Raw genomic sequence first — 27,197 nt, forward strand, 5'->3', positions numbered from 1 at the left:
AAAATCGTGCAAGGATCTGAAAGCACTTTGGAAAATATAAAGATTTGTAAAAGTACAGATTTAATCGTTTTCTTGGCATCCCCTACAAAGCCTAGTGTAATAGTGTGCATGTTGCTGGCATTTGGTTAATAATTTATTATTATTATTACATAGGATTCATAAATAAAATAAATTGTTCAAAGGAGTAGAAAGGCATTCAATCAATGAGGAGTGTCCACAAGAAGTTCTCTTAGTTCCAGACTGGCTCAGATCCCAAGGACTTTTCCCTTCTCACAGCAAAGTTTCGGGGTGCCCACCTTGTGTAATGTCTCCATCCAGGATAATTTACGTCCTGCCTTTAGCTGTGGTCTGGTTTGAGTTTAAGTAACTGGTGTCCATGCTGTGCTCCCTGCTCTATACAAATATGAAGGTTCTGACGGGTGTAGGGACATAAGCACCCACCTGCGCAGGTGGCCGTACTTCCTGGCAGCCCCTCCGTCTTCCTCTCCTGCTGACTGCCGGCTGCAGTAACCAGCCTTGATGGTATCTTGCTTCTCAGATCTGCAAGGGCCTCTCAGCTGCAGATTGGCGATGTGACAATTAACCTTCAAAGTGGCCTGACCCCAGGTAAGGTGCACACAGCAGCAGCCACCTCCGGAAAGTTAGCATCTTGCAAGCCCACTAGTTCCTTAAGATCCGGTGTGGCTGTGATTTGCCAGCGGATGAAAACTGTTTAATTAACTGTTTTTACTCACCCTGCCCGGGCCCTAAAGCCCTTGACTTCTCCCCATCAAAAGGATCCCGTCCCCAACAAGCTACAGCTGAGAGTGTAAAGAAGTAATTTGATTCCGATAAACCCTGTAGTTCCCTCTCCTTTAGGACACCTCCCAGTTCAGTGGTTCTCAACCTTGGCTGCACATTAGACTCACCTGGGAATCTTTTTAAAATCCTGATTTCTTGGCCTCATCTTCCAGAAATTCTGTTTCTTTGTTATGGGGTGGGGCCACAACATTAGTAACAAAGAAACAGAATTTCCGGAGGATGAGGCCCAGAAATCAGGATTTTGAAAAGATTCCCAGGTGAGTCTAATGTGCAGCCAAGGTTGAGAACCACTGTAGTTGAACAATTCCCCTGCACACTGAACTTGCAACGTTTTTTGTCGTTTCCTTTCATTGTCAACTCAAAAATCTACTAATTTTTCATGAAAACATCTTACTCTTACCTCACTATTGTTTTGGGCTGGGTTTTTGGTTATTGCAGGTTGGTCCTTCCTAAATACACTACCTCCAAGTTTAATGCCATAGGAGGCAGGCTGGCTCTGATCTTATTAGTGGAACCTAGCAACACAATTTTTTCAATAATAAACACATTGCATAGATGGGAAAACAACGGCCTAATGAAAAACATTCACAGTTCCCAGACTCCCCCTCTAGCAAAGCCCCATCCTGTGTATACAGTATAAGGAAACAGTAGGGGATTCCATGAATTATCAAGAAGTTTAGGGACAGAAAGACACCCATTCCCTTCTACAAGGTTTTCTGGATATGTTTTTTTTTTTTTTTAATCCTCACCCGAGTACAGTGGGGCCTTGACTTACGAGTTTAATTCATTCTGTGACGGAGCTTGTAACTCAAATTACTCGTAGGTCAAATCAAAAGTGAACCAGTGAGACACGTGATGCTGGGCTGATGTTGTGGCGTTCACTGTGACGTTCGCTGCGCCAACTAGCAGTGGGGTATCTGAAGCTGGCTCGTAACCCGAATTTTAGCTCGCAACTCAAAGCAAAAAATCGGCTGAGAGACGGCTCATATCTCGAAAAACTCGTTAGTCGGGACACTCGTAAGTCAAGGTCCCACTGTATATTTTCCCATTAATTTCCAGAGAGAGTGGGAGGGAGGGAGGGAAGAAGGGGAGCAAGAGAAAGAGAAACATCTATGTGAGACACATCACACATCAATTAGTTGCCCTCCCCACCGAACGCACCCCCACCGGAGCTAGAAAACCTGCAACCGAGATACATGCCCTTGATTGGGAATTGAACCCGAGACCTTTCAGTCCTAGGTCCGAAGCTCTAACCATTGAGCAATTGGTCAGGCTGGGTATGTATTTTTTGTTTTTTTTGTTAATCCTCACCCAAGGATATTTTCCATTGATTTTTAGAGAAGCAGAAAGGAGGGGGAGACACACACACACAGAGAAACATCGATGTGAGAGAGACACATTAATTGGTTGCCTCCTGCACGTGCCCTGACCAGAGCTGGGGTCAAGCCTACAACCAAGGTATATGCCCTTGATCAGAATCAAACCCGAACCCTTCAGTCCAAGGGCCAGTGCTCTGGGCCAGGGCTGGGTACGTATTTTTTAAATGCAGTAAGTCACAAGAACTGCCTTCATCTCTTTTCCCTACTTCATATGCTCAGAACTACAAGGGTTCCAAACAAATGATTCATAGGCGAGAAGTCATTTCGCATATATTTATATTTATTACATATTTTAATTTAGAGATGGTTCCCATTTAATGCCGAAATACTGACACTGCACCCTACAACCTTATCCACTGCCCCATACACTCCTAGCATACTCTCCCCCTCTCCTACTTTCCTCATAATGAACAGGCAATGCCTAAGGCCCCTGCCTACCATTAACTCTTACTTTACCCCAATCCTCCCAATAGGGCTCAAGTGCCTTGTTAGTTTCATCCTTCTGGTTGTGACCAGACCTAGGAGATTGTCTTCCAAAGGTAGGAAGTGCTGTGGAAGTTTGGGGAAATTTCCCTACCCAACCCACAGAAGAGATGTTGGAAGAATATACAGAGCAACTTACGGGCTTTAAGTTCATGCATCCCAAACAAAGGCAGCCCGCCAGGGGACTGCCTCCCCAGGGAACTCAATCACAAACCATGGAATGGCTGCTAGGAAGTGGGAATTTTCTAGCCAATTGGTTTTTCCCCAGGGCTGTGGGGAAAAGTCTCTGAGGAGGAGACCAAATCGTGGAAAATGGAAAACAGCACCTGGGTTAGCCAGATGCAGGGAGAACAAGCAAGCCGCCCCAGGGACCTGGGAGGCCCTGCATGCATTAACGCTGAGCTTTGGAGATCAGGCCACACCAACCTACCAAATCCAGGCAGGAAAGCAAGCCAGGGCTCCGAGGATGTGTTTAAAGTGATGGGACAGGAAGGGCTGTGAGCTTGGTTGTTCATTCCAGGCTGCTGTAGCATGCTTGAGGCAGGCACATGAGCCTCTGGGCCTCCGTATCTTCCAGGACAGCAGAAACTTCCCAGGCAATGCAGACCTAGGCCCCAAGTGCTCTGGGTTTGAAATTCTTGGTCCCCGTGTGCTTGTGAGAAGTTATTCTAACTTCATAGGACACTTTACGGTTCAGCTGGGTTGCACATGTATTCTCTTATTTCATCCTTATGATAACCGCATGAGATGGCTCCACTTTCCATTTCACAGAAGAGGAAGCGAAGGCTTACAGGTATTACAGCTCAGAGATGCAGTCACTTACACCCAGAGGCGCACTTAGAATCCAGGTCTTGAGATGCCCGGTCTGGTGTTCTCTGCATTACCCAGTGTGTTGCAAACTTTGTTTTCCAAGGCCTTCAACAATTCCTTGAAGGTGTTTGTGGGGATTCCTGAAGGTTCTTACAGCAGGTCAGGAACTTTTTAAAACACTGCTCAGTGACACCTGACTTGGGGAGAGCCCTTGGATTCCATGTACATTTCCCTAAGCAATCCTCAGAGCATTGTGAGGCCTCAGTTTCCCCTGATGCTACAATGATTGAGCAGGACAAATAGCACATAGACAGGGCCCTGGGCCCTGAGCGCCTTGAAAGCAAGCCTCCCTTCTGTAAGAATCCCAGCCCCAAGGGGCTGCGGTGAGAGAGCGGGCAAAGGGAGAGGAAGTCTGTTACTGATACTCCGAGCCGCCGAGTGATAATGCAACTGTTCGTCTTCCTGTTGAAGAGTTTGAAGTGCTCATGGTTAGGAAATTCTCTCAGATTGGTCTTTAAAGCTCCTTTAAAACATCTAACTCTTACGTGAGTTCCAGAAGCTTTCTGCAGGAGCAGGCGAACACATTTCCAGTGACTACTCTGGCAGAATGTGGTGGACAGCCTTGTTTTCGTGGCTGCCCACCATCTGAACCTCCTTCCGGTAGCTGAACAATCCCTAACTATTCTGCCCTAGCTGGTTTGGCTCAGTGGATAGAGCGTTGGCCTGCCGACTGAAGGATTCTGGGTTCGATTCCAGTCAAGGACACATGCCCGGGTTGTGGGCTTCATCCCCAGTAGGGGATATGCAAGAGGCAGCCAATCAATGATTCTCTCTCATCATTGATGTTTCTCTCTCTCCCTCTCTGAAATCAATAAAAAAAAATATATATATATATATATATAAAATTCCTAACCATTCTAACTCTAGTAAAAAGCTATGTCCTGCCATAGAAGTGGAAGGACCACATGCCTCCCAGCGCCTGTGGCAGCCAGAGCATCGGTGTGTGAGCTGAGCACGGCCCGTTGGACATGCCCACCTGGGATTCTGACTCAGGAAAAATCAACGCAGAGACAGAAGCAGGAAAACAGAATTTATTCCAGCAACAGCAGTATCCAGTTTCCAGCCCAGGGTGGGATGTGGTGTCCAGTGCTGGCAGGAGGCGAGGCTTCATCAGATTGGCTCTGTGGTAAGATTTTATCAGTGGTCACACTTCCTCCCTCCTCTTCATTTATGCTCATTTTCAGAGCTCGAGTCTCCAGGAAATCCTGCGACCTGTCCAACTGCTTCTCCTGGTTGCTCAGGCCCGAACTCTGGCTGCATCATGGTCCTCTTTGTAAGGCTATCCCCCAATCCATCAGGGGAATTCTGGATGTGCCTAGCCCTCCTTGCCCTCTCTGGCCCCAGCTGCCACTGTCCCTCACGGGATTACTGCAATAGCCTCTTAGCCTTCTCCTTGCTTTCAACGTTGTTCCCACAGAGTCCAGTCGCCACACAGCCATCTTGTAAAATCATAAGTCAGGATCCTGTCACTCCTCTGCTCAAAACCATCCTCTGGCTTCTCATCTTACTCAAAATAAAATGCAAAATTCCTCTCAGGTCTCTGTGCTTGGCCCTGCTTGCTGTCTTTCTAATCTTGTCTCCTATCACTTCCTCACTTGCTACTCTGCTCTGGCCACAATGCCTCCCTGTTATTCTTCTTCAAAATGGGGTGCACACTCCTGTGGCTGGGCCTTTAGCCTGCTGTTCCTCCTGCCCGGAATGCTCTTCTGCAAGGCCCCCACGTGACCCGTTTCCTCGCTCCAATCAGGTCTTCACTTAATGTTACTTTAGCAGATAGGCTTCCTCAACTACCTCACCTAAAAAATCATCCTTGCCCTGGCTGGTTTGGCTCAGTGGATAGAGCATCGGCCTGTGGACTGGAAGGTCCTGGGTTCGATTCCGATCAAGGGCACATACCTCGGCTGCAGGCTCCTCCCCAGCCTGGGCCCTGGGTCTGGGCTCGTGCAGGAAGCTATCAATCAACGTGTTTCTCTCTTCCACTCTCTCTAAAAATCAATGGAAAAACATCCTCGGGTGAGGATTAAAATAATAATAATAAATAAAATAAAGTAAAATAAAATAGCATCCTCTCCTCTACCAGATTCCTTCTTTATTTTTCTTCTCTAACATCTGAATTATTCCTCTTTATTTTTCTTCTTTAGCACCTGAAACATAATATATTTATGCATTTGTTTGTTGCCTGTCCCCCAACTACAATGAGAGTAGGGACTTTGTTTTCTGTTATATCTCTACATAATGAGCACTTGGTGAATAGACATTAAGTAGATGTGTTGAGCAAACAATATTCCATTTGTTTAAATCAGCCAGAGTTGTTTGTTGTTTTTTTGTTATTGTTGTTATTTTTAAAATATGTTTTATTGATATCAGAGAGAGGGAGAGAGGGATAGAAGCATCAATGCTGAGAGAGAATCATTGACTGCCTCCTGCATACCTCCTACTGAGGATGGAGCCTGCAACCCAAGCATGTGCTCTGATGGGGAATCAAATCATGATTTCCTGGTTGGTAGGTCAATGCTCAATCACTGAGCTACACCGGACGGACTTAAGTTGTTTCTTACAACTTAAACTCCAAAGAGCCGTATCTGATAGACGTAGTGTAGGACCCAGTAGACTGGGAATCAAATTTCACTTTCATTTAGTAATCATGGGCAAAGTCATTTAGTACCGTGGGACTCGGATTTTTATATGTTGCCCCTTTTGCTCTAAGATAATTAAGAGGCTATAATTTTAGGCTCTAAAGATGTTTTTATTTAAACCAAATTTCCAAGCAATAATAGAATAGTGTTTTTTCCAAACGACTTCATTCTTTAGTTTTTTTCTTTTTTAAATATGTTTTATTGATTTTCTACAGAAAGGGAGAGAGAGGAATAGAGAGTTAGAAACATCAACGAGAGAGAAACATCGATCAGCTGCCTCCCGCACACCCCCCACTGGGGATGTGCCCACAACCAAGGTACACGCCCTTGACCAGAATCAAACCCGGGACCCTTGAGTCTGCAGGCCGATGCTCAATCCACTGAGCCAAACTGGCTAGGGCTAGTTTGTTACTTTTATATAATGATTATTAAATTGGTGATACTGGTGGCAACAGTGACAAATGGCATTGGCGATATATAAGAATTAACTGAGAATAATAAACTTTGAGCTGAGGGACTCATTTCTAAGAACATATAAATGTTAACTGTAAAAGCTAAAGAATGGCCCTAACTGGTTTGGCTCAGTGGATAAAGCGTCAGGTCGGCGGACTGAAGGGTCCCAGGCTCGATTCTGGTCTAGGGCACTTGCCTGGGTTGCAGACTTAATCCCCAGTAGGGGGTGTGCAGGAAGCAGCCGATCAATGATTGATCTCTCATCATTGATGTTTCTATCTCTCTCTCCCTCTCTCTTCCTCTCTGAAATTAATTAAAAAATAAGAAAAGTAACAAACTATAGGATTCGAGTTAAATAAATGCTAAAGAAGTTCACAGGGGCTGGCTGAGAAATGGATGGGACTGGAGCTAGGTTTTAACAAAAGATAGAATTAAGCCCTAACCGGTTTGGCCCAGTGGATAGAGCGTCGGTCTGTGGACTGAAGGGCCCCAGGTTCGATTCCAGTCAGGGGCATGTACTTGGTTGCGGGCACATCCCCAGTACGGGGTGTGCAGGAGGCAGCTGATCGATGTTTCTATCTCATCGATGTTTCTAACTCTCTATCCCTCTCCCTTCCTCTCTGTAAAAAATCAATAAAATATATATATTTTTAAAAAGATAGAATTAAGGTGAGCAGAGAGGAAAGGTGCTCTGCAGACACTGCAAACATGAGAGCAGAATGCTCCAGGTATATGATGAGGTGGAACAGCAGGAAGGAAGCAAGGTCCAGTTTAGTAGGGATACTCTCAAGCTATGCATTAACTTCTTTTGATTTCTAGGAAAAGATTTAGATTCCACAGCTTAAAGCTTTGTCTCATGGCTTCCTTCAAATTGAACCCATATCTATGTCCTCAACCCATCTTGCCTCTTGTATCTTCTTGCCTCCAAAGACTATCTAAACACTGGAAGCTTGGTGCACAAATTCGTGCATGGGTGGGGGTCTGGCGGCTGCTCCGATGGGGGCCCATCAGGCCGGGCCGGCGGGAGGTGGAGGGGAGGGAGGAGCCGCAGGTGGTTGGCCAGCCAGCCCTGCCCCTGATCGGGGTGTTGGGGCCCGATCAGGGGCTGGGCTGGGGGTTCAGGGGGCGGCGATCAGGGCTGGATCAGGCTGGTTGGCTGCCACAGTGCACATCATAGCCACTGGTGGTTCTGGTCATTCTGGTCGTTCTGCCGTTCCAGTTGCTGGGCTTTTATATGTATAGATTTTTTTTTTAAAGTTCTTTTGCATTACTCATTGGCTCCTATAAATTTCCAGGCCCTTTTCCCACGAACTGCTACCAAACCAAGTTTTCCCCATCCTATACTTATTATACATTTTAATGTATATGCTTTCCAATTACTCCCATAAATTTTTGTGTTTTAGCCTAAAATTATAGTCTCTTAATTAGATTTGGAATCCTAACTCTTTTTAGGTCAGTATAGTAGGTTATAGCTACTACAGTTTATATCATCTGAAAGTTTCATAGGTATTTCTTATAGATATTTATCCACTTTGTTGAAGAAAATATTGAATAAGGTAAAGCCTGGTCCTTTAGAGATCTGTCTCCAAGTTGAAATTGATCTGATCAGTGTCTGGGTTTAACTTTTCAATCACCAATAAATAAATTCATCCAACTGTCCTGCAGGGAAGAGATTGTGATGTGTAAATAGAAGAATGTACTGAGATTCCTATGAACATGATTCTGACTCAAGCTTTGCCCTGACCTTGTCAAGTCAATTAACTAATCTTAAACTCATTTAGAATAGGAGAGGGCTATACTACACTTATTTCCTGTTCCAGAGTTCAGGGATTCTATCATCCAATCCATATTTTCCCATAAAAAATAGACAATATTGTACTGTCTCTTTAAAAATCCATTTTCTCTCTCAAAGACAAGGCAATAATATTTCTGTTTGGTCTAATTAATGGTATTTTAGCAAAGGTGAGCCTCACAATATTCTCCAGAATAGACAGTCTAATTTTTATTCATTCCACAAATAAATGTCGAGTAACAAATGCCAAGTGCATGCTGTGCCAAGCATTATACTAAGGTGCTTCTAAAATAAATCACCAACAATAAAAAACAGAATTAATTACTGAATAAACTCTGCATTCTGCATTCCCAAATTTGCCTCCTGCTCATTGATTGTGGATCTGTGCTGCTCTGTGAAACTTCATCTCAGACTCCTTTCCATTGACATGAGCCATTGTTTCCACAGCATCAATCTTTATGCATTTGACTGAAGAACTATATATCCCATACCTGAATTCTCTGAGATACTCTACCATTTCCTCTGAGGCCAAATGCAATTAATCATATTCTTTATTCTATTTTCTTGGTATTCCCTCTGGGACCTTTAGGGAAATGGGAATTATATCAGTTAGGATTAGATTAAGGAAGCAGACCACTCTGAGTGATCTAGACTAAGGATTTATTATAGGGATTAGGTCTTTGTAATCATGGGAGCTATTTAAGCCATCTATATATTAGTCTGTTACTTCTGCATACTGTGCTGGGCCTGAAGTCAGCAAGGCCAACTGTCAGAACCAGGAAAGATAGACATGATGTGGGAGAGAGAAAGGACAAAGTGAACCCCCTGAGACACACTGGAACTGTGTGTCTTTATCACTCGTTCTATTCTAACCCTACAGACAATGTGCAGAATAGCTGGTGCTGCTCACTGTGCAGTGTAAGTGCACCTGGCCCAGGATTTGGAGAAGATGGAGGAAATCCAGGGGGAAATGCCTTCTGCTCCAAACCAACAAAATGAGCCCATCGACACCTGGGAAATGTGAGCTCCATCTGCCTACACTGAGCTTCAAAGCACAAAATTGACTACTGTGCTTTTACCTTTAAAATCTTATGTAGCCTGGCTGGCGTGGCTCAGTGCTTGAGCGTTGACCTATAAACCAGGAGGTAATGGTTCGATTCTCTTCCTCTCTCTCTCTCTCTCTCTCCTTTTCCCTTCCTTTCTGAAATTAATAAAGATATTTTTTAAAAACTTATGTAAATGTCTGTGGACAATTCTAACCAAGAAGTACACAGGGGTGGAAATTATGGGGAATGTAGTTCCAGCTTAGCTACTGTTGACACAGTACAAAGCCCTCATAAAAATCAATATATAACTAGACGGCTATTACAAATTTTTCCTCCCTTATTCTTCAGAGCCCTTTGAGTCCTCATTCTCAATTTTCCTGCCTTTTTCCCATAAGAAACAGACAATATTGTACTGTTTCTATTATCAGCAATGAAAAAAATCTACATAAAAAACTTCAAAAATCTTTACAGAGAAAATTCTAAAACTTTATTCTAAGACATAAAATAAAACTAACTAAATAAAAAATACAGTATTCTTAAGAATGAGAAGCTTCAATATTAAAAGTTAAAAAGAGATAGGCCTAACCAATGGACACGGACAACAGGGGGGTGAGGGCATGAGTTGGGGGGATGGGGGATAACGTGGGGATAAGGACACATATGTAATAACTTAATCAATAAAAAAATTTAAAAAGAAAGGCACAATTAATCTAAAAATTCAATGAGATTCCACACCAAATCCCAACACACTTGCTCTGTAGAAACTATACTTCACATGAAGATTAAAGGAACAAGAATAGTCACAATAATTATAAAGAAAAACAAGATAGAGGGACTTATTCTCCCAGATAACAGGAGCGATAGGTGGTTTCTAGAGGTGGGGGTAGGAGTGGGGAAAATGGGTGAAAGGGATCAAAAGGTACAAACTTCCAGTTATAAAATAAATAAATTATGGGGATGTAAAAACACACAAAATTTATAATAAAGAGATGCTATAGAGCACCATGATAATAGAACAGGATGAGCAAGCCTGCCAGTAAACCAAAATAGAGAGCTAGGCACAGATACATACAAATATGATCAAGGTGGCATTATAAATTTTGTAGCAAAACAATGGAATATTAAAAAATATTAGAATGATTAATAATTCATAATTGAAAAATTATAATAGATCCCTATTTTAAACGCTACAGGCAATGTGCAGAATAGGCTGGTGCTCGTCATGTATAAGAGGAAAGATTCAGATAGATCAAAGAACTAAATGCAAAAAGCAAAATTTTAACATTTTTAGAAAAAAATATTGGAGAAATATTTTTTATGACACTGTACCTAAACCTTAAAGAAGACGACCAATTATTTTTATGTTATTATAACTTAAAACTTCTATAAAACAAGACACCTTAAATAAAGTGAAAAACAAGTAATAGGATAGGAAATATAACTACAATAAATATAACTGACAAGGAGTTAATATTTAGAATAAAGAACCCCTATAACACAATAAGAAAATAAAAAATAGCAATAAAAATGTGTAAAAGATATGAACAAACAATTCATAAAACCAAAAGCTCAAGTGACCAATAAGCACAAGAAAAGAAACTTAATTTCTTTACTAATAAAAGAAATGCAAAGTACAACAGATTTCATTCATATTCATCAGACCAAAAAGAATTTTAAAGTCTACAAAAGCAATTATTGGTGAGGATGTGAAGAACTAGAAACTTCCAGACTGCTAGTACAAGGTGAATTGTAAATTGGTACAACCACTTTGTGGAGTGATTTGGCAATATTAATTAATAAAGTTGAAGATACACATAACATATGACTCAAGAGCTGTATTCCTAGAGAGCTCTCGTATGGATGTACAATGAGAAATATACAAGAATATTCATTGTAGCATTAAGGTAACACTGGAATTTGGTAATAATCTAAATGGCCATCAATAGATAACTAAATAAATGTAAATTAAGGTATATTCATTCAATAAAAATATTCAATTGTACTACAGTTACATATACCAACATGGGTAAATATAAAAAATAATCTTGAATGAAAAAAAGCAATTCGCAGAATGCTATTTATAGTGTGACATCATTTAAACAAAGTTTAAAAATAGGCAAAACACTAGCATATATGTAGTATATAGTAAACGTATAAAGGCATGCATGAAAATGATACATACTAATATAATGAGCACTACTGGGGAGAAAGTGAGAGGGTACAAAGTGGATTTAACTATACATGTAGAGTAATGTTTAATTTCTTTAAAAAAGAAAATCTGAAGCAAACATGGCCAAATGTTAAGATCTGATAAGCTCGTTGGTTGACACATTGTTTTAAATTACTCACTATATTTTCCTGTTTGCCTGTAATTTAAGAGGAAGGAAGGAGGGAAGGAAGAAAGGAAGGAGGCAGAGAGGTAGGGAGGGAAGGAGGGGAAGAAAAGGGACAAAAAGGAGGGAAAGCAACATCTGCACCCCATGTCCTGCTCAATGCCACAATTTTGCTGCTCTTCCTTCATTACAGTGGAGCATAGTGGAGAGGAAAATGTCCTGTTAATCAAAGATTTGAGTTCTGATCCCTTGGTCCCTTTTGAGTTGAGTGACCTTACTCAAGTCACACAATCCAAAAGGTACAGAGCTAGGATTATTTGAATTAGTACTGAGTTGTTTCCCTTACTGCAAAATAGGAAAAAAGTAAACCCAGCTCACAAAGCTGGGACGATGACCTGAAACAACTTATATAAAACTAGAGGCCTGATGCACAAAATTCGTGCAAGGGGCTCCAAGGGCCGAGGCAGCAGCAGCCCCAGCGGCAGCAGCACCTTGGCTCTTGCAGCCCCAGCTTTATCAGTAAATCTGGAAGGTCGTTTTGCTGTCCAGTCTAATTAGCATATTACCCTTTTATTATTTTAGATACCTAGCTGAGTGCCTGCCGTGTAGACACGTGATAAACGCAGCATGAATGAGAGATTCCCTTCACTTGTTTCCAACTTTCTGCCCCTTCTTTCCCACTCTCAATGCCCTATCCTCAGCCCATTTTTTGCTGAAAGACATGAATTTTCTTGGCTTTCTCATAAACCTTTACACCCCCCCCCCCCACACACACACACATACACACACTCCTAAAGGTAAGGGCAGGTTAGTTCGTTTGTTTTCCACACTTTGTAGATGGGGAAATTAAAGCCCATAAAAATGAAGGCATGAGCCAAAGTTACATAGGTATTTAGGAGAGTAGCTGAGACTGAATTAGAATTCTCTTGATTCTTGGCCTGCTAGTCTAAACGCTCTGCTATAATACTTAAGAAAACAAAAATACACAAAAGTATGCAAACAATCAATTAAAAGTACACACCTCAGGACTTCTGAGATGGCAAAGAGTAACTGCCTCACACTTCCCATACTCTCCAAGATTCTTAAAAAAAAACCCAAATCATTGAAACAAACAAACAAAAATCTCAATATCAACAGTAAGACTCCAGAAATGAAACTCAAGGCCGTTAGATGTACACATGAAAGTAATACAGTGTCTAGAAAAATAACAATACCATATTAGTTCATAGTTAACCCAAACATTGAAATCAATGAACCACAAGAACTATTGAAATGCTAAAAAAGAGCTGAAAATTAATTCTTGAAGATGCAAGGGAACATCAAGTCTAGAGAATTCTTATTTATATTTACTAAGCAACACCTGGTCAGGATTATCAGATTACCAAGTAAGACAATTGTATAAAACAGTGAAAAGCAAAATGGACCCAGCAGAAAATAGTCAGTTAAATAAAAAACAGAGAAATATATTAGAAAATAAAAAATATCAGTGAATTTTAAAAGAGTGTGAAAAAGGAAGGAAAAACCAATATTTGAATAATAGAAGTTTCAAAGAATACAGAAAAATGGGCACAGAGGAGATCAATAAAAGTATAAAAGAATTATTTTTCATCTGAAAAAAAGATGAACACAAAGAGAGTTCAGAGAGGAAATAAAAATTAACTAGCAGGGTCCAAGACCATAGCTTTAGAAAAATAAATTAATTTACTAGTAAAGATGATATAACTCTAAGCCTTCCAACCTGAAAACAAGTGGGCTATATGCAAATTGGAGAAAAAGACATTTATTTCAAATGTAAGTTTTATTTGTAATGAAATGGGCAGAAAAGCAATATTAGCATGGCAAAGTGTTCATAAAATATAGGAAGCGTATTCCTTGTGTATTTGGTGTCTTCGAGAGCACCAAGGGCTTTGTAAACTATTGTTTGAAAAACATGATTTTGAAGAAAAGTGATGTGTTATGTCAACTTGTTGAGGCTATACCTGCAGTTATTCAATTAAACACCAAAGCAGGTATTGCTCTGAAGGTATTTTGCAGACATGACTAAGGTTCATAATCAGTAAAGGAGGTTACCCTAGATTATGTGGGTGGACCTGATTCAGTCAGCTGGAAGTTTTTAAGAGCAAAACTGAGAAGCAATTCCACCTGTGGGCTGAAGCGTCAGCTTTCTGGAGAATTCTAGCCTGGCCTTCCTGGTGGCCTACCCGATGGTTTCGAACACTGTTAGCCAGCCCCCACAACTGCAAAAGACTGTTACTTGCAACAAATCTATTAATATATAACTCCTAATGATTCTCTTTCTCTGATGGAAACTTGACAATGATATTAACTATAGTTATTAATAAGCCTTCTTAATTGATATATTAGAAAAAGATATAGAAGAGAGATTGATATTAGGAATTATAAAACCCCAATAGTAAGTTAATAAATACTGAAAAAGTATGAGGAAATCGTAAGATAAAGCCTAATGTACTAAACTACTTATCTTATAATTTGATAGCCCAAGTTATTTTTTATAAGATCTCTCTATATAGGTAAATATAGAGTTAAGGATGTTTTTGGACTGAAGATATTCACCAGATTTAAAAACAGGGTCGTTAAGGTAGCCAGCCTCCAATAGCTCCCAATATCCCTGCTTCCTGGCATTTATATTCTTGTGTTGTCCTTTCCCATATTGCACTAGGGTTGGGCCAGATGATATAGCAAAAGCAGTAGTATGTCATTTGGGAGATTAGGGCTATACTGGCTTCTATCTTGACCCCTCCCTCTCTCTTGGATCATTTGCTCTGGGAGAAGCCAACTGCTATGTCAGAACAGTCCTGGGGATAGGTCCATGTGGGAAGGAATGAGGCCTCCAGGAACTAAGGCCTTTTGACAATAACCATGTGAGTGAGCTTAGAAGCAAGTTTGGAAGCAAACTTTGCAGCCCTTGCCAAGTCTTCAGAAGATTCAAACACCAGGCAGCATTGAGACTGCAACCTTGTGATCGACCCTATGCAGGAACTGCCCAGCCAAACCACTCCCAGATTCCCAACTGTCAGAAATTGAGTAAGATAATAAATGTTTGTTTTTTAAGTGGCTAACTTTCCCTTCCAAATGGATTTAAAAGGCAAAAGGAAACAAAGTGAAATCCATAGAAAAGGCAGAACTAAAAGAAAAATAAGAGTTAGGAAGTGTTCATCTTAAAACTAAAACAGCCAGTTCTTTTCACCAGCAAAATTGCGTTTATTCAGAAATATCAGGGAATTGCAATTAGGGACAAGCATGCTCTAGCAGAAAATTATAGGCAAGTTCAACAAAGAAGAGGAATGTTACTTTATAGTGAAAAATGCAGGAAGTTGGGAGGGGATGCTTTGAATGAAATTCCAACAGAGAAAAGAGAGTTCAGCCTGGTGATGATTTCTCATTGGCTGAGTTGCAATAGTTCCCATTGGCTGGGTTTGTTGCTGGGCAACAAGAAAACCTTCCTTCCTCCTTCTGGGGTAGTGAAAATAGAGACACTTCTTATTGGGAATGCAAGGTAGTTTCTTCCTGTTGGGGTGTGTAATTGACATTTAGTGGTAGCACATGAGAGTTCCTCCTTCTAGCCTCCTGACTCCATTTTAAATGAGGTTTCTTATATTCAGTTTCACAGAAGCATAAAATAGAAAGTAAGCAAAACCAAGTATAATAGTTAAAATTATTCTAAGCAGTCTATATCTTGCTATTAGAAGGCAAAAAAGCATAAATTATTTAAAAATCAATTAAATAATAAGTTATTAATATATCTACTTAAAAGCCAAATGCCTAGAAAGGCTAAACATCACAGAATAGGCAAAAATAAACTAAACTGATAAAAAGGGAAAGCAGTGATAACAATATTACTGTTAAATAAAGTAGAACTTAGGATAAAAAAGCACTTAAGGCAGGTGGAGTTATTGTATGCAATAAAAGGTAATAATGAAATATAATAAAGGATTGATATAAATCAACATGACAGCTAAATATATAATGTAGATTAAGAGGATTATAATGAGAAAATGATAAAAATACAAATATAGTGGGAGATTTTAATCCTCTAATATCAATGACAGATTAAGCAGATAATATATAAAGGCATGGAGGATCTGAACAATACAATTCATAATGCAGAACATTATTTCAGATTTTATATTCTACAAATAATGACTACACATGTTCATGAATATAAACTGAGCATCCTAGTTATGGAGAAAAACCTCATTAAAGACAATAAAGGAAAACATTTTATGGGATATATTTTCTGTTTACAATTAAACATTAATTGGCTTAAATGTATTCTTGTACTAATAGTACTAATAGTCCCCAGTCACCTGTAAAATAAACAAATATCCACAAATTAGAACTTAAACATAAAGAGAGGAAAATGTGAAAAGAGAAAGCTTTGTGGGCTATAAAAGTGTACAGAAAATACTATTAATTATTATTAGTTAAATATTTTAAAAAGAAAATGCCGGCCTCCCTAAATCTTTGTGATAAAGTCAACGCCATATTTAGAGAAAAATGTGTAGTTTAAAATATTATATTTCTTGAGAGAGAGAAAAGATATAAAAAGCAACAACAGCCTGGCCAGTGTGGGGCATGCAGGAGGCAGCTGATCAATGATTCTCTCTTCATTGATGTTTCTATCTCTCTCCCTCTCCCTTCCTCTCTGTAATCAATAAAATGTGTATATACTTTAAAAAGCAACAACAAAATCCCCAAAAGTAAATAGAAGAATGGGAATAATTAAGACCAAAACAAACTTAATTAGAAAATAAAAACGTGATTATGCACACATTCTGAAATAGATAAGCCTCCAGCAAATCTAATCAAGAAGAGAGAAAATATACACAAAATATGAGAAACAAGGAGGTAATACACAAACATGCTAAAATTTTTCTTATCCTAGAGAACCTTGCTTTTTCTATAGTTCTCTTTCTCCTTCTGAAAGACTCAAAACCAAACAATTTTTTTTTTAAATAATGTGTGTGGTTTTATTATAAAAGTAATGCAAGACTTACATTCTGGTAGTATAGAAGACTAGGCACTAGAGGACTAAGCACCTGCTAAAATTACTGGATATTTAAAAAGTCTCAAATGTACTCAGAAGCTGACAAGAAAGAAAAGATGATTTAATGTATTACATGTATTGAAAGAGATACCATTGCTTTATTTACTACCACGAAAGGAGAAAATGCTGTTAAACTATGACATAATGCTTTCTTGTCATTTAAAACTTTTATAATTACTGAAGGTTATCTTTTAGACTTAGTAATCACATAAACAGTAGCATTTCACTTCATATATGCCAAAAAGTCCCTCCCATTTCATCTTACTCTTCTACGCAATGCTCTGTGCCATCAAGAACAATTGGTGATGTATTATTTCATAAAATAATCCTTAAAAGAATGAAGAACCATTGACCCTGGGCTCTGAAGCCTGACTGTGTAATTACAGAGCACTACCCTACCGCTGACTCATAGTTCAGGAATGATGCTGAATATGTCAGGGTAGCTCCACTCCACAGACATTTGGTTCCTAAGGGTTAAAAGAATACTCCTCTGTCAGCCCCAAGATTTTCTTCCAAGCCACTGACGTTCATCCTGCACATTTTAATGCTCTACTTTGATACTTATACACACACAAACAAGACATCTATTTTGTGCCTGACCCTGGCTGACAGTGATTGTAGGACACTATCATTTCAAGGTGCATACTGATTTCAGATGTCAAAATGTGAAAAAAAAAAAAAAAAGTAGATTTTGAATAACAAAATATGATGAAGTAAGATTGAAGTGAAATGTGGGAGATACCTACCAAACTGGAAGAGCTTAGGGTTCACTTTTTTGTCGTTTTGTTTTGTTTTTTAGGGTTCACTTTTTTAAAAATATATTTTATTGATTTTTTACAGAGAGGAAGGGAGAGGGAAAGGGAATTAAAAACATCCATGAGAGAGAAACATCGATCCGCTGCCTCCTGCACACTCCCCACTGGGTATGAGCCCGCAACCAAGGTACATGCCCTTGACCGGAATCGAACCCGGGATCCTTCAGTCCGCAGGCCAACACTCTACCCACTGAGTCAAACCGGTCAGGGCCAGGGTCCACTTTTGATAGTGCTGTGTGGCATGCACATTAGAAATCAAAGCCCAGGAGCATCTAAACATAGAGAATCTAAAAGGAGATTCTCCCTTTACCCCCATAAAGCTGAGTCCCCAGAGCATTACACTCTCAGTGTGAGGCAACTTAGACATCCTCCACTTCCCCACACACCGATCATCACAGGGTCTCCAACAAAAATTGCTCATCTCGAAACTTGACACTCAGATGGAAACGAGGAGATTATATCTCCTAAGAATTTGTAACCACAAGCTAGTTTGTTTTTTTCTATTGCTTAAAGTATTACAAAGAGTATTACATAGGTCCCACAAGCTAGTTTTAATGAACATTTGCAGCACAAATACATACAATCTGGATACTTAAAAAAAAAAAAATCTAAAGCCAAGAATTAGGTTTAAAGTAGCCCTAGTACAATGATGCCCTCAGGTGCCCAAAAGCAGCTAAAGCAAATCCCTGGAACTCATCTTCATCCCAGGCCTTAAAGACTTCCCAAAGAAAATGTTGTTAAAAATCAGTTCATAGTAAAACAACACAACACAACAAAAACACAAAACAAATCTAAAACCACCAGGAAACAAAGCACCACTAGCAAGAGCCAGAAGAAATGACAGAAAAATCAGAACTGCAAACATTCCACCGCTGTAGTACTGTCAACAGTAAAAATAAAAAAAATACAAAAAAGCTGCAAACACATCAGATGTTGAAATTACCAGGCATCAAGTAGAAAAGAAAAAGTATTTTTTGCCGAGCCGCCGTGGCTCAGTGGTTGAGTGTCAACTTATGAACAAGGAGGTCATGGTTCGATTCCCAGTCAGAGCACATGACCGGGTTGCGGGCTCCATCCCCAGTGTGAGGCATGCAAGAGGCAGCCGATCAATGATTCTCTCTCATCATTGATGTTTCTATCTCTCTCTCCCTCTCCCTTCCTCTCTGAAATCCATAAAAATATATATTTTTAAAAGTATGCTTAATACATTTCTAGAAATAGGATAGAGGGTGGAAAATATGATTAAAAGTCAATATATCTGAAAAGAAACCAAAAGAACTTATAAAAATGTAATATATCAATTTAAAATTTTCTAGGTGGGCTTAAATTTCCTGTATATGTCTTTAGACATGGTCAAACATGGTAAACTAGAAGACAGATCCGAAAAAATTACACAGAACAAAAAGAAAAGATGACAACTATAAAAAAGACAATAGAGGATATAGTGCAAGGATCTAACAAATGCCTACTTAAAGTTCTAGAAGAAGGAGAGAGGAAAAAAATAGAGCCAAGAACTGAAGACATATGCCTAACACTATTTTAGAACAAAAGAAAGAACTCAGTTCACAGATGCAAGATATCCAATGGAACCCAAACAGCATAAGTAAAAAGGAAGTTATACGCAGAGACCCACAACAAGGAAATTACAGAACAAAAGCAAAAGAAAATACATTTGCAGCAGCCATTAGACAAAGAGATTACTATCAAACATGTCAGAATTAGAATGACAGATGATTTATCAACAGCAACAGTTGAGGCTACATGTTAGTGAAGTAATATTTTTAAAGTGTTTAATGTGCTGAAAGCAATAACTGTCAACCTAAAATTCTGTGACTAGTGAAAATATATTTTAAAAATGAAAATATTATTCAAATAAAGATATTCAAACAAATGCAGAGTTTGCCACCACAGATCTTCATGAAAGGAAATTCTAGAATGTGTACTTTAGGCAGAAAAAGAAAAAAAGAGATTACAACAGGTGGGTGGTCTAAGATGAAAGACAATAATGAAGAACAAAATAATAAATACTGTCTTGGCCAATGGTTCAGTGGTTAGAGGGTCAACTCCCATACCAAAGCGTCTCCAGTTCAATCCCCAGCTACCATGAGGGCATGCAATGGAGGCAACCATTTGATGTATCTCTCTCACATTGATGGTTCTCTCTCTCTCCCTCTCTTCTACTCTCTCTCTCCCTCCCTCCCACCCCCTCCCACCTTCTCTAAAAATATCAATGGAAAAAATATCCTTGGTTGAGGATTAACAAAAATAAATTAAAAATAAATAATAAATAAATAAATAAATAAATACGAACATCCAAACGAACATTGATCACATACACTATAAAAATGCTTTATGAAATTAAGAAAGACAAGATATCATTGAAATACATGATAACACTAGCATTTAAAATTAGAAGGGAGTAATTGGAGTTGAAATGTTTAAAGTTCTTTTGTATTGTTGAAGAGGAAGTTAAACATTCTAATTCACAATAAATGTTTTATTTATCTCTTCATATTATTTTCCTTTAAATCCCTGAGTATATTTAAAATAAAATTTAAAAATTGTACTACTAATTCCATCATCTCTATCATTTCTTGATCTGTTGTTAACCATTTTTTTCTCCTGGTTATGTGTCACATTTTCCTGCTACCTGGTATACTAATACTTTTAACTGAATGTTGGACATAGTGATGAGTGATGTGTTTTGTTGCCTTTTTAAAAAATATATTTTTTTATTGATTTCAGAGAGGAAGGGAGAGGGAGAGAAGATAGAAACATCAATGATGAATCATTGATCAGCTGCCTCCTGCACGCCAATTTGGAGATTAGGCCCTTATCAGATATGACGTTGGCAAATATGTTTTCCCACGCAGTGGGTTTTCTTGTTGTAATCTTCTCTGTATTGTTCCAATTTTAGTATATGTACAATGGAGCCAAGATAGTCTCTTCAATAAATGGTGTTGGGAAAATTGGACATGTGCCCTGACGGGGAATCAAACTGTGACCTCCTGGTTTATAGGTCAATGCTCAACAAGCCACACCAGCTGGGCCAGTGGTTCTCAACCTTCCTAATGCCGTGACCCTTTAATACAGTTCCTCATGTTGTGGTGACCCCCAATTTCATTGTTACAAATTGAACATAATTAAAGCATAGTGATTAATCACAAAAACAATATGTAATTATATATGTGTTTTCCGATGGTCTTAGTTGACCCCTGTGAAAGGGTGTTCGACGCCCAAAGGGGTCACGACCCACAGTTTGAGAACCGCTGAGCTGGGCTATTCCCTTCTTTTAAAGAGTGTTGAGTCGTGCTCGCTTCGGCAGCACAGATACTAAAATTGGAACGATACAGAGAAGATTAGCATGGCCCTTGTGCAAGGATGACACGCAAATTCGTGAAGCGTACCATATTTTTTCTCCAAAAATTCATCTGGAATAAAAAAAGACCCCAAATAGCTGCAGTGATCCTGAGAAAGAACAAAGTAGGTGGGATCTCATTGCCAGATATCAAGCTGTATTACAAAGCCACTGTTCTCAAAACTGCCTGGTACTGGCACAAGAACAGACATATAGATCAGTGGAATAGAATAGAGAGTCCAGAAATTAGCCCGAACCAATATGCTCAATTAATTTTTGACAAAGGAGGCAAGAACATACAACGGAGCCAAGATAGTCTCTTCAATAAATGGTGTTGGGAAAATTGGACAGATATATGCAAGAAAATGAAACTAGACCACCAACTTACACCATACACAAGAATAAACTCAAAATGGATAAAGGACTTAAATGTACGACAGGAAACCATAAAAATTCTAGAAGAATACAAAGGCAACAAAATCTCAGACATATGCCAAAGCAATTTCTTCACTGATACAGCTCCTAGGGCAGTTGAAACTAAAGAGAAAATGAACAAATGGGACTACATCAAAATAAAAAGCTTCTGCACAGCAAAAGAAACCATCAACAAAACAACAAGAAAACCCACTGCGTGGGAAAACATATTTGCCAACGTCATATCTGATAAGGGCCTAATCTCCAAAATTTATAGGGGAACTCATACAACTTAACAAAAAGAAGATAAACAATCCAATCAAAAAATGGGCAAAGGATCTAAATAGACACCTTTCAAAAGAGGACATTCAGAAAGCCAAGAGACACATGAAAACATGCTCAAAGTCACTAATCATCCGAGAGATGCAAATCAAAACAACAATGAGGTACCATCTCACACCTGTCAGAATGGCCATCATCAACAAATCAACAAACGACAAGTGCTGGAGAGGATGTGGAGAAAAAGGAACACTTGTGCACTGCTGGTGGGAATGCAGACTGGTGCAGCCACTATGGAAGACAGTATGGAGTTTCCTCAAAAAAAAATTGGAAATGGAAATCCCATTTGACCCTGTGATCCCACTTCTAGGAATATATCCCACGAAACCAGAAACACCAATCAGAAAGGATATATGCACCCCTATGTTCATAGCAGCACAATTCACCATAGCTAAGATCTGAAAACAGCCTAAGCGCCCATCAGTAGATGAATGGATTAGAAAACTGTGGTACATCTACACGATGGAATACTATGCTGCTGTAAAAAAGAAGGAACTCTTACCATTTGCAACAGCATGGATGGAACTGGAGAGCATTATGCTAAGTGAAACAAGCCAGTCAATGCAGGAAAAATACCACATGATCTCACTCATTCATGGATAATAAAGACCATTACAAACTTTTGAACAATAATAGATACAGAGGCAGAGCTGCCTCAAACTGATTGTCAAACTGCAGTGGGAAGGCCAAGGAGGGTTGGAGGATAGGAGGGAGGGGGGTAAGAGATCAACCAAAGGACTTGTATGCATGCATATAAGCATAACTAATGGACATAAGACACTGGGGGTAAGGGAGGGCAGGGGATTGTCAAGGGTGGGGGAAAAAAAAGGACACTTATGTAATACCCTTTGTAATACTTTTAGCAAAAAAAATTAAAAATAATAATAATAATAAAAAATAAAGAGTGTTGAGTTTTCTTTAAGTGGCAGTTAAATTCCTTGAGGATTACTTGATTCTTTCAAGATTGTTCCTAATCATTGTTAGAGTTCATCTACAGTAGCCATTACTCAAGGACTGGTTTGGTCCTACTAATAAGGCTTGACCTTTCCGCAGTCTCTAGTGAAGGTCCCAGCTCTTTAGAAGTTCTCTCCTTTCTGGCTGGTTAGAATTCAAATGTCTCCCAACTCTATGTGTGCCCTGGACCCTCGGCAGTTCTTAGCCCAGCTTCAAGGAGCTTTACCCTGTAAATGCACAGACTGGTATTCAGTAAAAACAAACCCAGTGCAGATTTCTAGAAGTCTTTCTCTATGTAGCTACCTCTTCTCTGATACTCTGCTACATGAATTCCAACCGCCCCAGCTTCTCCAAATCCTAACCTCTGTCTCCTCAAGAAATTCACTGCACTCTGACTGGGTTCTCCCTCCCGGTACCCTGGTCCAGAAAGTGCCTCTCGAAAGCCAGGATGATCACAGGACTCAGCTTGTTTGTTTCTTTTCTTTTCTTTTTTTAAAATATGTTCTATTGATTTTTTACAGAGGAAGGGAGAGGGATAGAGTTAGAAACATCGATGAGAGAGAAACATCAATCAGCTGCCTCCAGCACACTCCCCACTGGGGATGTGCCCTCAACCAAGGTACATGCCCTTGACCGGAATCGAACCAGGGACCCTTGAGTCCGCAGGCCGATGCTCTATCCACTGAGCCAGGGGTCCTCAAACTACGGCCCGCAGGCCACATGCAAATACAAATATTGTATTTGTTCCCGTTTTGTTGTTTTTTACTTCAAAATAAGATATGTGCAGTGTGCATAGGAATTTGTTCATAGTTTTTTTTAAAACTATAATCCGGCCCTCCAACGGTCTGAGGGACAGTGAACTGGCCCCCTGTTTAAAAAGTTTGAGGACCCCTGCACTGAGCCAAACCTGTCAGGGCTTGAGAACCGCTGAGCTGGGCTATTCCCTTCTTTTAAAGAGTGTTGAGTCGTGCTCGCTTCGGCAGCACATATACTAAAATTGGAACGATACAGAGAAGATTAGCATGGCCCTTGTGCAAGGATGACACGCAAATTCGTGAAGCGTACCATATTTTTTCTCCAAAAATTCATCTGGAATAAAAAAAGACCCCAAATAGCTGCAGTGATCCTGAGAAAGAACAAAGTAGGTGGGATCTCATTGCCAGATATCAAGCTGTATTACAAAGCCACTGTTCTCAAAACTGCCTGGTACTGGCACAAGAACAGACATATAGATCAGTGGAATAGAATAGAGAGTCCAGAAATTAGCCCGAACCAATATGCTCAATTAATTTTTGACAAAGGAGGCAAGAACATACAACGGAGCCAAGATAGTCTCTTCAATAAATGGTGTTGGGAAAATTGGACAGATATATGCAAGAAAATGAAACTAGACCACCAACTTACACCATACACAAGAATAAACTCAAAATGGATAAAGGACTTAAATGTACGACAGGAAACCATAAAAATTCTAGAAGAATACAAAGGCAACAAAATCTCAGACATATGCCAAAGCAATTTCTTCACTGATACAGCTCCTAGGGCAGTTGAAACTAAAGAGAAAATGAACAAATGGGACTACATCAAAATAAAAAGCTTCTGCACAGCAAAAGAAACCATCAACAAAACAACAAGAAAACCCACTGCGTGGGAAAACATATTTGCCAACGTCATATCTGATAAGGGCCTAATCTCCAAAATTTATAGGGGAACTCATACAACTTAACAAAAAGAAGATAAACAATCCAATCAAAAAATGGGCAAAGGATCTAAATAGACACCTTTCAAAAGAGGACATTCAGAAAGCCAAGAGACACATGAAAACATGCTCAAAGTCACTAATCATCCGAGAGATGCAAATCAAAACAACAATGAGGTACCATCTCACACCTGTCAGAATGGCCATCATCAACAAATCAACAAACGACAAGTGCTGGAGAGGATGTGGAGAAAAAGGAACACTTGTGCACTGCTGGTGGGAATGCAGACTGGTGCAGCCACTATGGAAGACAGTATGGAGTTTCCTCAAAAAAAAATTGGAAATGGAAATCCCATTTGACCCTGTGATCCCACTTCTAGGAATATATCCCACGAAACCAGAAACACCAATCAGAAAGGATATATGCACCCCTATGTTCATAGCAGCACAATTCACCATAGCTAAGATCTGAAAACAGCCTAAGCGCCCATCAGTAGATGAATGGATTAGAAAACTGTGGTACATCTACACGATGGAATACTATGCTGCTGTAAAAAAGAAGGAACTCTTACCATTTGCAACAGCATGGATGGAACTGGAGAGCATTATGCTAAGTGAAACAAGCCAGTCAATGCAGGAAAAATACCACATGATCTCACTCATTCATGGATAATAAAGACCATTACAAACTTTTGAACAATAATAGATACAGAGGCAGAGCTGCCTCAAACTGATTGTCAAACTGCAGTGGGAAGGCCAAGGAGGGTTGGAGGATAGGAGGGAGGGGGGTAAGAGATCAACCAAAGGACTTGTATGCATGCATATAAGCATAACTAATGGACATAAGACACTGGGGGTAAGGGAGGGCAGGGGATTGTCAAGGGTGGGGGAAAAAAAAGGACACTTATGTAATACCCTTTGTAATACTTTTAGCAAAAAAAATTAAAAATAATAATAATAATAAAAAATAAAGAGTGTTGAGTTTTCTTTAAGTGGCAGTTAAATTCCTTGAGGATTACTTGATTCTTTCAAGATTGTTCCTAATCATTGTTAGAGTTCATCTACAGTAGCCATTACTCAAGGACTGGTTTGGTCCTACTAATAAGGCTTGACCTTTCCGCAGTCTCTAGTGAAGGTCCCAGCTCTTTAGAAGTTCTCTCCTTTCTGGCTGGTTAGAATTCAAATGTCTCCCAACTCTATGTGTGCCCTGGACCCTCGGCAGTTCTTAGCCCAGCTTCAAGGAGCTTTACCCTGTAAATGCACAGACTGGTATTCAGTAAAAACAAACCCAGTGCAGATTTCTAGAAGTCTTTCTCTATGTAGCTACCTCTTCTCTGATACTCTGCTACATGAATTCCAACCGCCCCAGCTTCTCCAAATCCTAACCTCTGTCTCCTCAAGAAATTCACTGCACTCTGACTGGGTTCTCCCTCCCGGTACCCTGGTCCAGAAAGTGCCTCTCGAAAGCCAGGATGATCACAGGACTCAGCTTGTTTGTTTCTTTTCTTTTCTTTTTTTAAAATATGTTCTATTGATTTTTTACAGAGGAAGGGAGAGGGATAGAGTTAGAAACATCGATGAGAGAGAAACATCAATCAGCTGCCTCCAGCACACTCCCCACTGGGGATGTGCCCTCAACCAAGGTACATGCCCTTGACCGGAATCGAACCAGGGACCCTTGAGTCCGCAGGCCGATGCTCTATCCACTGAGCCAGGGGTCCTCAAACTACGGCCCGCAGGCCACATGCAAATACAAATATTGTATTTGTTCCCGTTTTGTTGTTTTTTACTTCAAAATAAGATATGTGCAGTGTGCATAGGAATTTGTTCATAGTTTTTTTTAAAACTATAATCCGGCCCTCCAACGGTCTGAGGGACAGTGAACTGGCCCCCTGTTTAAAAAGTTTGAGGACCCCTGCACTGAGCCAAACCTGTCAGGGCTTGAGAACCGCTGAGCTGGGCTATTCCCTTCTTTTAAAGAGTGTTGAGTCGTGCTCGCTTCGGCAGCACATATACTAAAATTGGAACGATACAGAGAAGATTAGCATGGCCCTTGTGCAAGGATGACACGCAAATTCGTGAAGCGTACCATATTTTTTCTCCAAAAATTCATCTGGAATAAAAAAAGACCCCAAATAGCTGCAGTGATCCTGAGAAAGAACAAAGTAGGTGGGATCTCATTGCCAGATATCAAGCTGTATTACAAAGCCACTGTTCTCAAAACTGCCTGGTACTGGCACAAGAACAGACATATAGATCAGTGGAATAGAATAGAGAGTCCAGAAATTAGCCCGAACCAATATGCTCAATTAATTTTTGACAAAGGAGGCAAGAACATACAACGGAGCCAAGATAGTCTCTTCAATAAATGGTGTTGGGAAAATTGGACAGATATATGCAAGAAAATGAAACTAGACCACCAACTTACACCATACACAAGAATAAACTCAAAATGGATAAAGGACTTAAATGTACGACAGGAAACCATAAAAATTCTAGAAGAATACAAAGGCAACAAAATCTCAGACATATGCCAAAGCAATTTCTTCACTGATACAGCTCCTAGGGCAGTTGAAACTAAAGAGAAAATGAACAAATGGGACTACATCAAAATAAAAAGCTTCTGCACAGCAAAAGAAACCATCAACAAAACAACAAGAAAACCCACTGCGTGGGAAAACATATTTGCCAACGTCATATCTGATAAGGGCCTAATCTCCAAAATTTATAGGGGAACTCATACAACTTAACAAAAAG

At 39.8% G+C, this 27,197-nt stretch overlaps 3 non-coding genes across 3 annotated transcripts; all 3 read left to right on the plus strand.

Moving 5' to 3' along the window:
* Window positions 1–20,985: 20,985 nt before the first annotated feature.
* LOC138996536 (U6 spliceosomal RNA) lies at window positions 20,986–21,092 on the plus strand. Its single transcript, XR_011468814.1, has one exon. It is a non-coding gene; the product is annotated as a U6 spliceosomal RNA (small nuclear RNA).
* A 2,616-nt stretch (window positions 21,093–23,708) lies between these two features.
* LOC138996531 (U6 spliceosomal RNA) lies at window positions 23,709–23,815 on the plus strand. The gene has a single exon (XR_011468809.1). It is a non-coding gene; the product is annotated as a U6 spliceosomal RNA (small nuclear RNA).
* A 2,616-nt stretch (window positions 23,816–26,431) lies between these two features.
* On the plus strand, window positions 26,432–26,538 carry LOC138996532 (U6 spliceosomal RNA). The gene has a single exon (XR_011468810.1). It is a non-coding gene; the product is annotated as a U6 spliceosomal RNA (small nuclear RNA).
* The last annotated feature ends 659 nt before the right edge of the window (window positions 26,539–27,197 follow it).

The sequence above is a fragment of the Myotis yumanensis genome, unplaced genomic scaffold (assembly GCF_028538775.1).
Source record: "Myotis yumanensis isolate MYYU_CA2020_CCGP unplaced genomic scaffold, mMyoYum1.0.hap1 SCAF_17, whole genome shotgun sequence".
NCBI classification, from domain to species: domain Eukaryota; kingdom Metazoa; phylum Chordata; class Mammalia; order Chiroptera; family Vespertilionidae; genus Myotis; species Myotis yumanensis.